The following is a 15,727-nucleotide window of genomic DNA, read 5'->3' as shown; positions in this document are numbered from 1 at the left end:
TCATTAATTTCACGTTTCAGTAAATGCAATAATGTATGAAATTTTACATATACCTGGGACTGTGACTTCTGACTTAAAATAATATGAAATATCATGGGATTAGCCAACAATGGGGAGGAGATTAATGGCGCCAAAGCTTGTTCTGATTCCCCAGATGCCGGTGACCATCAACGCATCACAGAATACTGATCACACAGTTAAAAATACTGGGAAGTTGATCGAATTAAATAAACGGGTTCAAAGGAGACTTCCAAGGTCACGCAATAATGTAAAGTATAAATACTAACGAATCAGAATCTAGTTTGTATAATTTTTTGGCATAAAATAATTATTCTTTTATTTGTTTCAGTCATATATATATATATATATATATATATATATATATACGACGGGCTTCTTTCAGTTTCCGTCTACCAAATCCAATCACAAGGATTTGGTTGACTCGAGGCTATAGTAGAAGATACATACCTAAGTGGGACTGAACCCGGAACCGTGTAGTTTGTAAGCAAGTTACTTACCACAGAAACTTTTGAAGAATGTGATAAACAGAAGCGGCAGTTGCTCTGTTTCAGTCGTGCCATATTATGTGTATATGTATGGAATATGTGTGTGTTTGTGTGTTTGTGTGTGTGCGTGCGTGTGTAAGGGTGTAAGGGTAAGGATAAAGATCTTCGGTCACGAACGACCATGGAAATGCATCTAGAATGTTCCCTTTCGAGGCATAAGTCCGTGCAAGATTGTTTGTGGAGGACTAGCAGTTGGCCGTGCATACTAGTCTCCCCCTCTCCACCCCACCGATGTTGTTCCAAGAAAGTAAAATGCCGATACTGCTTGGCACCAGTGACGTCACAACTCATTTTTACAGCTGAGTGAACAGGAGTAACGTGTCTTGCTCAAGAACACAAGACACAGCCATGTCCGGGAATCGGACTCACAACATCAGGATTGCAAGCCCGACACACATACACACACACACACGCACACATGTACGTACATGTATATATATGTATGTGAGTATATATATATATATGTATCTGCATGTATATGTACGGATGTATGACTGTTTTTTTTTTGTGATTATGAAAATTATTTACGTGCCATTCACTTCCTGTACACACCCTCGGTTCCCTCTCAACGCCATTCATTCTATCTTCTCACACCCACAACACGCACACACACACACACACACACACACCACACACACACACATACACACACACACACATACACACACACACACACACACATACACACACACACGCACACACACACACACACACACACACACACACACGCACATACACACACACACACACACACACACACATCACATATCACAGCGTGTAGGCTAGTGTAATCATTGCATAAATGATAGAGCTGAATGCAACCTTATAAAAAGTTGATGCTATATTCATGATTCTATAGCTGTCGTCGTTATTTATAGTTTCCTCAATGTCATCATCACTTTCAGGATCATTGCTTTCGTCAGCTTCATCACCGATATCACCATCATCATAGCTCATCTGCAGCTTGGCCATTTTTAGAATATTTCCCGTTTCTCAATGTAAAAAATTGCGTGAAAACGATCTCAAACTGCATAAAACCTGTCTCACAAATGCATGGAAATTATTATAAAAATAACCGAGCTTAAATATTTTTAGATTTTAAGTAGTTTCGACTGAAATTTTGTTGTCACATCAGGTATATCTCTGTATTCCTGAACTTACGAATTGCATCGTCTTTGTGGGATTGTGTCGTTGTTTTTAGTCTTTTTTTTGTTTTGTTCTTGGTATCGTTAGTGTTAAGTCACTTTGTTTAGCTCAAATGAGATTTGATTACCGTAAATCTTCGAGTATAATCCGCACATTTTTTCCTGAAATTTAAAGGTCAAAATCCCTAGCGCGTACTATATACGAGGTTAAAAATGAAAATTATTTTCTAAGCAATGTCCGAGTCTCTATTTGCTGTCCGGCAATGTTTATTCAGACGCATTTTGCGATGTCGGGCGCGAAAATACCTTAAGCTAAGCTTGAAAGCAATGAAATCATAAAAGAATCATCCGTAACTTGCAGTAAGCAACATTTATTAAAATAAAAATATTCAGAACACAGAATAACATGTAACAAAACCAATTTGCAAACATATCTAAATTCTCATATAACAGTTAAGAACATCACCATTAATGTATTACGCATGCGCGGAAGTGCTTGTTCGACTAGGTGCTGCTGGCTTAATTACGCACGACTCAAGTTAGAGAAGGGGTGCGTATTATACACAAGATTTAGGTTTTTCAGAGGTACAGCCCCCTAAAAATCCCCTGCGTATTATACTCAAGGGCGGACTATACTCGAGGATTTAAGGTGATGAATCATATAATCAAAAGTGTTCCATCTATGGCTATTTGGTAATTTCTCCAAACATATTGTACCAACGAACATATCAACCAATGTTTCATTTCCATGTGATATAGCCTATGTCCACCTTGCGTTCAGGGCTGTCGCTCTTCGGCATTTCCTACTGAGGAAGCTAAATAGCCAGAAACACGTCTCTGGAAATTCGCTAGAGGAGATCACCCTGCAGATATGGTGTTTTTACATCTTTAACCATAAGAGAACATTTTTTTCTTCGGAGTAATTGCAGTGAATTTTTTTTTACAAGTTTTACAAGTTAAAATATATCACAAACGTATTTTAACTAACCTAAGGTTGGTTTATTCCAAATCACAACGTTGATGCTACGATGAAAAGCATTGTAGCTAAGACTACAGCGCCTTTTATTTCCCCAGACATATAGCTAAAAACTACATTATCCAGAATGTTCTTCCTTGTTTAGTCCAGATCAGCTCTGGTCGACCTGACGTTTGACGAACGGAGTTCCAGCTACGGCCAACCTATGTGTTAGTTACATAACTATGTCGACATTATCAAATATGATCTCTCACTACTACTACTACTACTACTACTGCTGCTACTACTACTACTACTACTACTACTACTACTACTACTACTACTACTACTATTACTGCTACTGCTGCTGCTGCTGCTTTGCACGGTTGGGTGCATTTGTAACGAAGTTTGACTGTTTTATTCAGTATGTTAGGAAATAATATACGTATCCCTCGTTGTTTCGTGTGAAATATTAATGATACTATTGTTTTTATCCCTTTCCTTTTCCCTCACTATTTTTTGTGATTGCTGCTGGCACATGGGGGTCTTTTTAAAATCTATCCTCGCATCACATCTTTTCATTAAATTTTCAACACAAATGTGGTTTTGCATGCAGATAACAAAAATCATGCTTAGCTTCTCAAGAAAATAATAATCTTTTCTGTTATAGGTACAAAAGCCTGCTATTATTGGAGAGGGGGTAAGCTGATTATATCGACCCCAGCGCTTAACTGGTACATATTGTATCTACTCTAAAAGGATGAAAGGTGTATAGTCCTCCTCGTCGGAATTTGAACTCAGAACATAAAGACGGACGAGATGCCGCTAAGCATTTTGCCAGGCGTGCTAACGATCCTGCCAGCGCTCGGCTTTCTCAAGAAATTAATCATTGTTTCAAAATTTGGCACAAGGCCAGACAGTTCAGGGGTAGGAGTACGTCGATTACGCCTACCCCAGTGTTCAACTGGTACTTATTTTATTGACCATGAAAGGATGAAAGATAAAGTCGACCTTGGTGGAATTTGAACTCAGAACATAAAGACGGACGAAATGCAGCTAAACATTTTGTCCGGCGTACTGACGATTCTGTCAACTCATCGTCTTCTCAAGAAATTATTGCTAACAAGAGCACTCAGAGAGTGCAAATCTCCACCAAGGCAACATCAATGTTCTTTCAACGAATAGCCAGAAACGATTTTTAAAATGAAAATATTTTAAATAATCTCGACGGTACTAAAAATGAATCTGACCGCTCTCAAAGAAAGGAAAAATAATCCAGAATCCTTATCCGGTACCAGATCAATCCCAAAATCTAATCAGTTCGTACCAGTCACAAGGCCAAACATCCCTGAAAGTTTCATCCCGAATCCATCCATTGGTTCTTGAGATATCATGTCCACCGAGAAACACGACTGGAAACAGTACCTCTGCCTTTGCCAAGGCGGAGGTAATAATAAAATAGTCACAAGCCTTAAAGATCTGAAATTTGAACGTATCAGAAGCCTGGTATGTTGCTGTTAGTAAAGTTTGGTTGTAGTTGAGCGTGACATTGTTATGCAAGCATTGTATTTGATAAGGATGACGTTGTAGCAAAATTTCTCTGGAAAAATTTTCATTCGAATCATATTTTCACTTTGATTAGTAACATTTTTAAGAAGAAGCGACATCCTCGGATCAACGTCGACCATGTCCGTTCTGGCTCTGTCTCCTACTGGCCTTCTTTCTTTAAATGCCAATACAATTACTGATATTTTTATACGAGGAGATTTTCGGAGAACAATAGACGACGGTGGAAAATAACTGTCTTTTCTAATTAAAATCCGTCTCTTTTTTTGCTTGATTTTGTTTTTCTTAGATTGTTACAAAATGTTAACAAACTTAATTTTTTTAGAATTCCATCGGAAAGCTTTGAAAAAATAAATCAGGGCTAAAGTTACGAATCGACGTTGTGCACGATTAATGCAGACACGAAAGTAATAGTAGTAGTAGCAGCAGCAGCAGCAGCAGCAGCAGTAGTAGTAGTAGTAGTAGTAGTAGTAGTAGTAGTAGTAAAAAAGTATCAACGGTTCTTTCTGAGCCTTCAGGCTCATAAGGTTGGTTTCCCATATACTGTGGCGTTATTTTATTCCTCTCAGAACGGAACGCTGGTTAGTCACAGGATTACTCACATTTACCAGAGGAATAGACTGGAGCAACGTAAAGTGAAGTGTTTTGCTCAAGAGCACAAAACATCACTCTGTCCATGAACTGAAAGCACAAATTTACGATCATAATTGCAAAACCCTAACCATTTAGCTATACACACCTCTACAGTAGTAGTAGTAGCAGTAGTAGAATGATTTTCTTTCCTTTTATTATTGCCACCAGGGACTTTTTACTTACACAGAATAAAAAATGATACACATAGGAGTTACGAAGAGTAGAGGTGTGCCAAAATGTTTTATAAAAACGTCGGATGCAATATAGGTAATACATAATACATAGAGACACAATATAAGCCAATAAATGAATAATTACTTAAAAACATACATCTCTCTATATATAAACGGCAGTTTGTCTGTGTGTGTTTCTGTGTGTCTGTTAGGTTGTACCCTCACCATGACCACGGCTTTCAACCGATTCTGATGAAACTTGACACACACATAGCCCAATGTCATAATTCAAATCTAACGCAGCGAAAATTTTGAAAAGTTCCCCCAGTTCTGAAAAAAATCGATAAATTCGACATGGGGTCGAGAGTCAGAAACACAAACCACAGACTGTCTAGGGGACGCAACTCGACCTTTTTAACTCAAAAAAATTTACCATCTTTTTTTTTCCATTTTTTTGCTATTTTTTGGCTATCACTCTCTAAAAATGCTTTATAGTTATTTCCCTTACAAACCCGAGCAACGCCGGGCGATACTGCTAGTTCATTGATAAAAGATATAACCTTAGAAAATATATGCAAGGCATTTAGAGTAATCTTATACAAACAGGGTGAGGATCCACCAGTTGGTGTTGGATCTGAGTATAATGTCAATTTTGCCTTCCTGCTACAGAAATTGTTTCATCACGACAAACAAGCCTGTGAGAAGTTCGTGTGCAGAAGTGACTAGGAAGGAACCCACTTCCTTCTAAAAGATCAGGGACATCTACAAATAGACTATTCATTAGATTCCCATTTGGTGTTTATCTCTTGAATGTTCTATGAAATCTTTCATCAATTCTTCATGCATTGGTACGTTCATGGTTTCGTTTGTGTGTGTGTGTGTGTGTCTGTGTGTGAAGGCGCATGGCTCAGTGGTTAGAGCGTCGATCTTACGACCGTGAGGTTGTGAGTTCAAATCCCGGACCGGGCTGCGTGTTGTGTTCTTGAGCAAGACACATTTTTTCACGTTGCTCCAGTTCACTCAGCTGTAGAAATGAGTTGCGACATCGCTGGTGCCGAGGTGTACCGGCTGTTGCCTTGCCCTTTGATAACACTGGTGGCGTGGAGAGAGGAGGCTGGTATGCATGGGCGACTGCTGGTCTTCCATAAACAACCTTGCCGGACTTGTACCTCGGAGAGAAACTTTCTAGGTGCAATCCCATGGATCTTAATGACCGAATGGGGTATATTTATATATATGTATATACACACATGGGTGTGTATGCTTGTGTATAGAAGAATATATTAAACAAAGGAATTCCAATTATGATTTTCACGTTTTACTAAGAACCAACATTCGATCCATGATTATATCATTTAAGTCATTACTTTGAGCAATGATTGGTAGATTTGCTTTGGCAATGTTGAAGATATTCTGGTGACATTGGTTGTGTGTCATTATAAATGGTATGACTTATCCTTGTTTCCTCTTCTTTGAATTGTCTTCAGTTGTATAAGTATTTTTATAGTCCGGTGTATGCCGTTTTCTATAAGTAGAGACGAGTATTTTTGTTTGAGCAAAATTCTCTTAGCTCTGTTAGGCGCTTGTTCCTGATATTTGCATCTTCTACAATGCTACAAATTCTTTTGGCTAGGCAGTATGGGATGTTGCATTTGTATGTGGTGGATGGCACGAATTAAAATTCTGGTAGTGATGTGTGTCTGTGTGTTTATAATATATATCTGTGGTAATGGTGGTGTCTTTTTTAATCAACATTACATCTAAGAATGGTCATTTGGTACTACTCTTCTCCTTTGTAAGTTGAAGATGTGGGTGTAGGTTGCTCAGGAAGATATTGAACTCTTCAAGAGTAGAGATTCTGTCCAAATTATGAAGCACTCATCAAGGTATCTCTTCCATGCCTTTTCAATATACTATCTAAATTTAGTGTTTTAGCTTTCCTCTACTTCTTGATAGAGTTGTTCTAAATATACCATTACAGAATTCGTGTAAACGGGAGCAAACTTCGTTCCCATCGCTGTGCCTTTAATTTGGATGTAATTATTTCCATTAAAGAAAAATATCTTATTTTCCAGAATAAATCTGACTGTGTCTAATACAAATGGCACTGTAAATCTGTTGGGGATCACTTCTCTATGTTCCTCAAGCCAGTATATAATCGCCTTTATTCATAAATCGTATGGAATATTGGTATAAAGGATTACGACCTCAAGACTAAGTGGAAATGAATTTGTTTCAGTTGTTTTGGGAACTTCATAATGTGGTGGTCTATATTTGAAAGTATTTCACAATAGAAGATTGTGTCCTTCAGATGGTCCTCAATCAAATCCTACACGGATTTGTAGAAAATGAAGGAGTATATTTTAGATTAAAAGGAACTTTTTTTATCTTAATTTTGACCAGGAAAATAAGTATAAAAAGTATATATACATATATATATGGTGGTTGTATACTCCTTATACCGAGTCTGACTGCGTCGTGTACTTACACCTTAGTTCCACCATGGCTTCTGATGTAGTTTTTAAAACCAGACAATGTATTGCATATCTGATTTGAGCCACCAAGAGCTGCAGTTAAGTTCTTATCTTTGAGGATCCTAAAATGTCTTTTGAGGCCAGAGGTTCGTTTTTCATGAGTCTGCAAATGAGATTTTATAGACCCGAAACACCTTGAAATCTCCAAAATGTTACTGGCGATGATTCCCAGAACGTCTGCAAGATTTATCTTGAAAATATGATTGGGTATATATTATGATTGTCATGAAACTTTGCAGAAAAATATGTGTCTTGTACAATATACGTGTTATGTGTAGTTGTCTTCGTTTCCTACTTTTTCTTTGAGAGCAGTGTTTCTGCTATTTCTTTTATCCATTTTGTACATATCTGTAGACAATAAGGAAATATTTCAATCACACTATTTTTCGTCTGGGTCCTGTATTAGTAGATTGTCAAATTCCTTTGAAACTGTCTGTATGAGTATAAATTGAAAAAGAAAAAATTATTCTATACAATTTATTCTCTGACAAAATCCATTTCTTTGAAGAATAATCTGAAAACATGCTCGAATTTGTCAGCAATCAATAATGATGATGATGATGATGATGATGATGATGATGATGATGATTATGATAATGATGATGATAATGATGATGATGATGATGATGATGATGGTAGTGGTGGTGGTGGTGGCGGTGACGACGACAATCATTGAGGAATAATGTTGGGCTATATATACCTATAGATATGGCAAGACGAAAGGATAACAGAAAGAGAAATTAGAGAGAAAATCTCCCAAGTGTTCAATAGAAGAATCAGAAAAGTGCTCGAAACAAAGTTAAATGGATTGAACATCAATAATGCGATAAATACATGGATTATGCCAGTATTAAGTTACCATGCTTTCTTACTGAACGGACAGAGATCGAGCTACAGAACATAGACAGAACCCAAAAGCTGCTGACAATGCACATCACCCTTAAATATTACCGACAGACTATAACAACCATGGAAAGAAGGAGGCTGGGGATTACTAAAATATAGAAGACACCGTTAGTGCTGTGATACCGGGGTTTAAAAATTATGTTGTACTCAGTGAAAATATTGATAATGTCGGTGGTTAGATATGTCCAAAATAATACTGAAACAGTAGGAGAATTCAAGAACAGAAGGAAGGACAGTAGAACAAGTAGGTGGAAAGAGATGGAATTACATGATCAATTCGTGCAAGAAACCAAGGATGTTGAAAGTAATAAATGCTGGTTATAGCTGACAACGGGAGCTAGAAACCAGAGACTGAAGTGCTAATTGTAACCACTCAGAAACAAGCCATTATGATGAATCTGTTAAAAGCAATGACTGACTAAATCAGAAATCGAATGTGGAATCTGCAGGAAAGGAAACGAAAGTATTAGCCATCTTTTGAGTGAATGCATTAGCAGAGTATAAAAGCATGCATGACTTTGTAGGTAAAAGGGTGCATTGGTATGCCAACTGAGAAGGTGGCGAGCTAGCAGAAACGTTAGCACGCCGGGCGAACTGTGTATTTCGTCTGCCATTACGTTCTGAGTTCAAATTCCACCGAGGTCAACTTTGCCTTTCATCCTTTCGGATTCGATTAAATAAGTACCAGTTACGCACTGGGGTCGATGTAATCGACTTAATCCGTTTGACTGTCCTTGTTTGTCCTCTCTGTGTTTAGCCCCTTGTGGGTAGTAAAGTAATAGGTATTTCACCTGCCGCTACGTTCTGAGTTCAAATTCCGCCGAGGTCGACTTTGCCTTTCATCCTTTCGGGGACGATTAAATAAGTACCAGTTACACACTGGAGTCGACGTAATCGACTTAATACGTTTGTCTGTCCTTCTTTGCTCTCTCTGTGTTTAGGTCCTTGTGGGTAGTAAATAGGTATGTCAACTGAGTGTGTGTGGCTTTGAAATAACGGAGAAGTAGTAGGAACACAAATCAAAAATTTTGATACAGAATAAGAAGTACAAGATTTTCTGGGACTCCCCCATAAGGACTGACCATATTCTTGAAGCATGAAGATCAGATATGATAAGTGCTGGTACTCCGTCGGTTATGACGACGAGTGTTCCACTTGATCCGATCAACAGAACAGCCTGCTCGTGGAATTAACATGCAAGTGGCTGAGCATTTCACAGACAGGTGTACCCTTAACGTAGTTCTCGGGGAGACTCAGCGTGACACAGAGTGTGACAAGGCTGGCCCTTTGAAATACAGGTACAACAGAAACAGGAAGAAAGAGTAAGAGAAAGTTGTGGTGAAAGAGTACAGCAGGGTTCACCACCAACCCACGCCTGAGTCTTGTGGAATTTTAGGTGCTTTCGCTCAATAAACACTCACAACGCTCGGTCTGGGTATCGAAACTGCGATCCTAAGACCGTGAGTCAGCTGCCCTAACCACTGGGCCATTGCGCCTCCACAGATATGACAATAGCAAACAGAATAAACACACAGTGTAAGATCGCCGATTTTGCTATTTCATACAATAATATGATACCAAAGGAAAATACAAAAATTGAGAAATATCAGGACCTAGCCAGAAGGTTGAAGAGATTATGGAAGACTAAAAAGAGAATAATTCTCTGTACTTGGCATAACATCCAATCTGCCACTTCAGAGGTTGAAGGATACGGAAAGTAAGACTTGCATTGTCAACTTACAGAAAAGTGCAATTCTGTATTCCGTAAAGAATCCTGAGAATGATTCTGAAGATCTGAGGAGACTTGTTGTCACCAAACCTAAAGGAAACATCCATTCTAATCAAATTAGCATGTAAAAACTTCGGAATAATGATAATAATAATAATAATAATAATAATAATAATAATAATGATAATAAGAATGATGATGATGATGATGATGATGATGATGATGATGATGATGATAATTATTATTATAATGATAATAATAATATAAAAATGATAATAATAATAATATAATAATAATAATAAAATAATAATAATAATAATAATAATAAATAATAATAATAATGATAATATAATAATAATAATAATAATAATAATAATAATAATGATAATAAGAATGATGATGATGATGATGATGATGATGATGAGATGATGATGATGATAATAATTATTATTATAATGATAATAATAATAAAAATGATAATAATAATAATAATAATAATAATAATAATAAAATAATAATAATAATAATAATAATAATAATAATGATAATAATAATAATAATAATAATAATAATAAAATAATAATAATAATAATAATAATAATAATAATAATAATAATAATAATAATAATAGTAAAAATAATAATAATAATAATATGATGATGATGATGATGATTATGATGATGATGATGTGGGAGATGGCAATGACGATGGTGATGATAATAATGATGGTGACAACGACAACGACGATGACGATGATTACGATGGCGAAGGTAGCGAAAATGATAATTTTATTTTATTTACCAGAAAGTCGTCAGAGAACTCCATATAATTTGTAGAAGGATGCATAAAAAAGGTTGCATAAAAAGATGAGGGGGAAAAGACGAGAGAGGAGGGGATGATAAGCTAGAACGTATGCAGGGTATACAAAATACGTGAACACATGCAATCTGTCTGATAGAGGAGAGAAACCCCAACTAGGGCCAATCAAGGAACCCCCATACATCTAGGGGCACCCTCACCACCAAAAGTACAGATTGCATTCTTTTACTCTCTTTTACTTGTTTCAGTCATTTGACTGCGGCCATGCTGGAGCACCGCCTTTAGTTTGGCAAATCGACCCCAGGACTTATTCTTTGCAAGCCTAGTACTTATTCTATTGGTCTCTTTTGCCAAACCGCTAAGTTACGGGTACGTAAACCGGGTACGTAAACACACCAGCATCGGTTGTCAAGCGATGTTGGGGGACAAACACAGACACACAAACACACACAGACACATACATACATATATATATATATATATATAAATATACATATACATATATGCGATGGGCTTCTTTCAGTTTCCGTCTACCAAATCCACTCTACAAATCTTTGGTCGACCCGAGGCTATAGTAGAAGACACTTGCCGAAAGGGCTACACAGTGGTACTGAACCCAGAACCATGTAGTTGGTAGGCAAGCTACTTACCACACAGCCACTGACGAATTATTGTCCACTAATCTACAGGTGCATGATAAGAGTAGTTTCATTCACTAAAACCGTTTTTACAATCATCATGCACCTCTTGACAAATTAGTTGGGAAAGAAACCGCTATCCTCTCCATCCTCTCCGTCCTTCCCGAGTGGAACATGAAAAAGTTGATGAGGGATTTCTTCAAGACGAAGGTTTCTGACGACAACAATAACAACAGCAAAAACAATAGCAACAATGACAACAACAGCAAAACAACAACAACAACAACAATAATAATAATAATATTTTAAAAAGGATTGACGTAACTCTTCACAAAGGTAAACAGTGGAGACGAAGAGGGTATACTGGGCTTAATATATTTTACCCCAGTGTCACTTTCGATTGCGAGATATGTTATTGGTTGAACAACAACAACAACAACAACAACAATAATAATGATAATAATAATAATAATAATGATAATAATAATAATAACAACAACAACAACAATACTCCCAATCAGTTTGTCTTGGTATAAAAGAGGGTCGACAGCAAATATTCTGCTCAATACCACAGATTTGCTTCTCACTTGTTTGACCTTAACCTGTTGAGCATGTCTCTTAGTAGCTGACGATATGTGCATCTCTGATCATGAGCAGAAGTAGTGGGGGAGCATCATAGCCGTGTGTTGAAAGGAATTCTTAAAGGTTTGGATAATTCACCTGTGGAAACATGGGTATTTTGTTCAACATCCTTAAACAGCCCTTATTCAGGGTTACTCGACCAGAAGAAAATTCTAACTGGGCCCCACCTGCAAGGTCATGTGCTGTTTATCTTGATATGAGATCACTGTATCGTGCACATATGGTTGTGATGCAAGTGCCTGGTGTACCCTTATCAGATAGGTAAACATGATGGGTATACTGGGCTTCGTATATTTTACCCCAGTGTCACTTTGATGGGATATACTGCTCTATCACTCAGTAATAACAATAATAATAATGACGATGATGATAATAATAATAATAATAATAATAATAATAATAATAATAATAATAATCCTTTCTACTATAAGCACATGGCCTGAAATTTTGGCGCAGAGGTTAAGTCGATAACATCAACCCCAGTACTCAACCGATACTTAATTTATCGACCACAAAAAAATGAAGACAAAGTCAAATAATAATGGAAAAAATAATTAAAGGTTATATTGGTGGTGATGATGACAACGACGATGATGACGACGACAACGACGACAAGTAGACTCTACACAAGTAGCAGCTATATATTCCTTGCAATTCACCCTACCGCATTTAAAACACAGAAGACCACATTGGGTAATGTCTAGTCTAGATATGCTATGGAATGCTCTTTACATTTTCCAATCTGACCATATGTCTGTTACACTTGAACTGTCTTGGGGCTAAAAACCAATGAGAGTAACAGATTAATGATGAAATAATATCCAATACTAACCATGGTCTATTAACTCCAGATGTTGAAAATATTCACACATCGGGAAACGATGAGACACTGATTTGAATTAATGGCATATTGGAAGGATATCTGGTTACACAACTGTGAATAATTGGTATATTATATTTTGGTTATAAACACAGGAACACATACAGACTATCTTACTACCACAGCAAATATCTATACATGTATTGTGATCACGTTTCTACTATGAACACATTGAACATACACACACACATATGCACGCACACACGCGCGCGCACACACACACACGCACACATCGAAGCTTGCTTCTCAACCTCATTGTGCGTGGCAATCTGGGTAAGTGTCTTTTACTGTAGTGTCGGGCCAGCCGAAACCTTGTGAGTACTCAACCGATATATGTATATATATAAATATATGTATGTGTGTGTGTGTGTGTGTGCGTGTGCAAATATATATGTGTGTTAGTGTGTGTGTGTATGAATATGTTGAGGTGCAATGGATCAGTGGTTAGAGCAGCGGACTCATGGGCGTAGGATTGCGGTTTTGATTTCCAGACTGGGCGTTGTGTTTTTTGAGCGAAAACACCTAAAGCTCCACGAGGCTCTGGCAGGGGGTGGTGGCGATCCCTGCTGTACTCTTTCGCCGCAACCTTCTTTCACTATTTCTTCTGTTGGCCTGCTCGCGTAGCCAGCGAGGTGGCGTCATTTGAAGGCTAAAACAATGCGAAGCGCATTGTGACCAGCGATGTGTAGCAACATCTGATAGCCTGGTCGGTCACGGTGATCATGTGTGATGTGATGTGATGTATATGTATGTGTGCATATCTATGTGTGTGTGTCTTTGTGTCTATGTTTGTTCCCCATTAGCATTTCACAACCAGCTCACCTCACTCAATATATCTGACTGGAGCAATTTTGGAATATCTCACCTCATATCTTTATATATAAAAGTGAGGTTGTGTGTTGTCTGTCTCCTACGATTTAGATTTCTAACTACTCCCACATTTTGCAGTGCAGTTTAACCAAAACCGGGTATCGTATAGTCGTGATTCATATCGAGCCCTTCTGGGTATTAGCGCGCGTCTACGATGAGTCTACGATTTAAAAAAAAAATTACCATCAATTTTTCCCATTTTTAATGCATTTTTGGCATATATAAGGAAGTAACGCTCTAAAAATTTATTATTAAATCTCAGAACGTAAAAAGCTACTGTAACACCCCCCCCCCTTTGTGGTTAGCCATATTGAGATGGCTATTATACTTTACATCTCTAAAAATGCTTATATAGTTATTTCCCTTACAAACCCGAGCAACGCCGGGCGATACTGCTAGTATAATATATTTCAGTAAGATAATGTTGGAATATCTTCTTTCGCTCAATGATATGTCTGAGAGAGGCAATACAGGAGCATACCGCCTTGATTTAGCTGATTATATTAATTGCTGCACTTATATCATTGCTCTCAATATGGCGAAACACAAAGAGGATGCTTTGGGCGCAGGAGTGGCTGTGTGGTAGGTAGCTTGCTTACCAGCCATAAGGTTCCGGGTTCAGTCCCACTGCGTGGCACCTTGGGCAAGTGTCTTCTACCATAGCCTCGGGTCGACCAAAGCCTTGTGGGTGGATTTGGTAGACTGAAACTGAAAGAAGCCCGTCGTATATATGTATATGTATATATGCGTGTGTGTATGTTTGTGTGTCTGTGTTTGTCCCCCCCCCCCACCACCAACATCGCTTGACAACCGATGCTGGTGTGTTTATGTCTCCGTATCTAGCGGTTCGGCAAAAGAGACCGATAGAATAAGTACTAGGCTTACAAAGAATAAGTCCTGGGTTTTATTTGCTCGACTACAGGCGATTCTCCAGCATGGCCGCAATCAATTGACTGAAACAAGTAAAAGAGCAAAAGAGTATATCAAATATCATAAAATGTTTTGTAAGAGATTTACCAGTTCTAGTATCCATTCATTCTGGAGCAAGTTCTAGTATCCAGTTCTAGTATCAACCTGTCTGGAGCAAGTCTCAATTTTTAAGCTTGCATGTATACACGTAAGTAGGTATCTCTTACTCCTATTGCTATCATATAGTACAGTTCAACCTGTCGAAATGAAGGTGGTCTTCGTTGGAAATCCTGCAAGACAAAAATAAAATCCGCTAAAGGGTGGATGAACTCAGTACAGTCAATGGTTGTCAAAGATTTAGTAGTGAGAAGAACCCTAGTCTTTGTTTACATATCCTTTGAAATAGAAGGAAATCTCTGGTATTACACCTGTGACTTCGTTTGTATCTAATCCTGTAGACCAGTTCTCTTCAGCAAATGCATACGTTGCTTAGCTAATGGAATTTATCATGTGCAAGGCTCTCAACACTTTAAAAAGTTTCGAGCACAGACATTGCCCAATTTTCAACGTTTAAATTATGGCTAGCTGTAACTGAGAAAGGCAACATACGCAATGAATAATTCTGTGCCGGAATGAAGGCATATATATCAACATGGGTGGATATTACTCTGAACACCTTCAACAAGAGGTGGTCATCATTACCACATCTGTGCAGGACTACGAATCAGCACTAGTAAGGGGGCAACAAAGTAATGGCATTAC

The sequence above is a fragment of the Octopus sinensis genome, linkage group LG9 (assembly GCF_006345805.1).
Source record: "Octopus sinensis linkage group LG9, ASM634580v1, whole genome shotgun sequence".
Classification (NCBI taxonomy): domain Eukaryota; kingdom Metazoa; phylum Mollusca; class Cephalopoda; order Octopoda; family Octopodidae; genus Octopus; species Octopus sinensis.
Note: the sequence above shows the minus strand (reverse complement) of the source record.